Here is a 2,893-nt window from a genome sequence, read left to right as displayed (position 1 = left end):
CTCCCCCCTCCACTCCCCCCTTCCCTCCTTCCCTCCCTCCCTCCCTCTCTCTTTTTTGACAGGGTCACTTTGCGTAGCCCAGCCTGGCCTCAGACTCATAGTGATCCTCCTGCCTCAGCCTCCCAAGTGCTGGGGTCACAGTCATCCTTCACCATGCCCGATATCAGCTTTTTCCTTTCTGAGATTCTGAGGTTTGGACCCAGGGCCTTGCCCATGTTGATGTGTGTCTTTGGAAAGCTGGCCACAGGCCTTTTCTCTCTTTCCCTTCAGAATATATTTTGCTTTGAAAATAAGACTTTGGGTATTTTTGTCTGTTTGGTTTGTTTTTTTGCTTATGACTTTCTATTTTTAGATGTATGTGGTATATTCCATATTATGGTATATCCTCACATCTGCAGAGTATTTAACAAATTTTGAGGTTCTTTTCAGGAAATACTTAGCCATTTCTAGAAAGTGAGGTGAGTTTTAAATCTGGGCTGCTGGGAAGTTTCCTGGGAGTCAAGGGCACAAGTTTTAAAATGGAATTTGAGAAAGTATTTAAAATGCTAACTCAGAGAGGGCCCCGCCTGCTCACGCAAGGCTTGTCAGGGTCTCGTTCAGCCGAACATCTTGGAAAGGAGCAGAGTTCTGGGCGGGGTGAGGGCCGGAAGTTTCTAGATTCCTTTTTCGTTTTACCTTTCTTGATTTTCCCTCTTACAAAGATGTGATTCACAAAGGCACACTACAGAAACCGGTCCCAGACACAAAAGAGCGTGCACCGTCTCAATGTCTTTTCTAATTGCAAATTCAAGAGCTTATGTGTTAACCTTTGCGTTATCACAGTGAAGCTCATGTGGTCCAGTCGTCATCGCAGGGAGGCACAGTGAGCTGTCTCGGCCACTCTCTGCCCAGTCCCATCACCCACTGGAAGTGTCTCGGACATTTTCCGTCCCTTCTAGAAAGAGGAAGAGGTGCCCACACTCTCCGTGACAAAAGCCTTATTGTCACAGTTGGTAGAAAGTTCTTTCATGGGGCAGTGCTTGAAAGCAGCCATCCAAGATTGTCACGAATGGATCCTTTTTTAAGTTTATGAACAACCACAGGAACACTGTTTTGTATTTGTATAGTTTTTTAAAAGTACTTTCTCAACTAATTTTTATACTTACCTTTTAAAAAACTGTCCCGGAATGTGAAATGTGCCCATTCTGTACCTAAGAGTGTAGAAACGGAGAAGCCCAGGTCACACAGCTGTTTAGGGGAAGCGCTGCGCCCAGATTCCCACCTCCACAGTGCCACGCTAGTCCCAGGCACCTGCTGCCACCCACAGCACTCCGTGAACTGTGCCAGATTAAAGGCAGCTGCTTCAGCACTACCGGTGCACACCGCTTTCTCAAATCAGACTAACTTCTGTGCAGTTTCTTTATGTTAAGCATCATACCAACTACTTCATGGGCATTATTCCCCTTTTCCCTAAGAATAATATGCTAGTCCAGAATGATTAACCCCTTCTTACAAATGGGGAAACCAAGACACTGAGAAGCCAAATAAATGCCTTGCACAAAGCCACATGTCATGTAAATGCCAGCGCCTGCTTTCACACTGTAATTAACTCGACCCCGAGGTGCCTCGCGCTCCCTCGTGTCATTCTGCCACCCGTGAGAATTCCGTGTCTCTCATTTACCTGCTCAGTGATAACTGAGGCCAGTGTGGGAGATCGTGAGTAGGTTGTTGGCAGTCTCCTCCTGACAAATGGGCATCTTCTTTAGAACTAGAGAAAGACATGCTGTGTCAGCTCCAATTTACTTTTCTCATTTTTGTGTTTATTAGTTCATGTTTGCAGTACATGATGTTTACGTTCATTCTGTCTTGAAGTTGGCTTTAACTCTTGGAGCTTTAAGGAAACCAGGTCAGGCGGCATGGGGTCAAACTGTCAAGATCAGCATCTTCTCACTGCGGATGCTGGGATAGGGCCGCTCCTTGGGTGACACTTGGATGGGCCTGGGATCTCTTTAACTCTCAGTGTGCTTGTGAAGGAAAGTTGAAGAGAAACATGCATGTTGCTGCTTCTTTGGCTCCTGGGTCCCATCTGGATCATTCTCCTCCTTCTCCAAAGGGCAAAGTCTTTAGGCAGCAGAAGCGGTGGAGCTGAGGGTTTCCAGCTACAAAGGTGGCTGTCAGTTGGGGTGGTTCACAGATACCGAGGCTGCCAGAAAGAGACCTTGGATGCCAGTTGGGTACAAAAAGCATTGTCCTAAGCCTGACCCTCTGGATGTGCCCTCCAGTTACATAATGAAAGAGCCAGTCAGCCGCCGAGCCTCTGCTTGGCCAGGGCTGTGACTTTCTCTGTATAGCGCTTTCACTTTTTGTACAAATACCCCAACCTTTGTGGTTATTGTTGGGACTGATCGCCACAATGTGCCATTTATGGAGGCACCTGCATCCCATGGGTGCCCAGCAGATCTTGGCCTGCCGCTCCTTTCAGCAGGGTTCCCTGCACACACGAATGGAACTAAACCCTCAATCAGTGGATTCAAGAGATGGAACTCTGTCCCACTCGACCCACCCCGCAAGAACGCGAAACTTCAACCTTTAAATTAGCCATTGTTTAAAAGTAAGCACCATCTCTTATCAACCCTAAATGCAGACTTGAACTTTGAGTCGATATCAAAGGTTGTATTCTGCTTTTTAAATAAAATATATTTTTATTATAAAGCCATAGGAAAGGGTTATTCTTTTATTTTAAAATAAGAATATACTCCTGTATGGTAGCTAGGGAGACTGAGGCAGGAAGATTGCAAGCTTGAGGTCAGCCTGGGCAATTTAGGAAGACCCTGTTCAAAAGGAGTGGGGATGTAGCTCAGTGGCAGAGCACCTACTATTCAGTCCCAACTGCTACCAAAAAAGGAAGGAAAAG

At 46.3% G+C, this 2,893-nt stretch overlaps 1 long non-coding RNA gene across 1 annotated transcript in view; it reads right to left on the bottom strand.

Moving 5' to 3' along the window:
- Positions 1 to 76: 76 nt before the first annotated feature.
- LOC104862906 overlaps positions 77 to 2,893 on the bottom strand; it is a 7,101-nt gene continuing 4,284 nt past the window's right edge. The window contains exons 2-3 of the long non-coding RNA XR_780451.2: positions 1,661 to 1,747; positions 77 to 1,190 (exon numbers count right to left, since the gene is read on the bottom strand). This is a non-coding gene — a long non-coding RNA (uncharacterized LOC104862906). The remainder of the gene's footprint in view (positions 1,191 to 1,660; positions 1,748 to 2,893) is intronic.

The sequence above is a fragment of the Fukomys damarensis genome, unplaced genomic scaffold (assembly GCF_012274545.1).
Source record: "Fukomys damarensis isolate Sample0158 unplaced genomic scaffold, DMR_v1.0_HiC HiC_scaffold_35, whole genome shotgun sequence".
NCBI classification, from domain to species: domain Eukaryota; kingdom Metazoa; phylum Chordata; class Mammalia; order Rodentia; family Bathyergidae; genus Fukomys; species Fukomys damarensis.
This window is presented reverse-complemented; position numbering and strand designations above follow the sequence as displayed.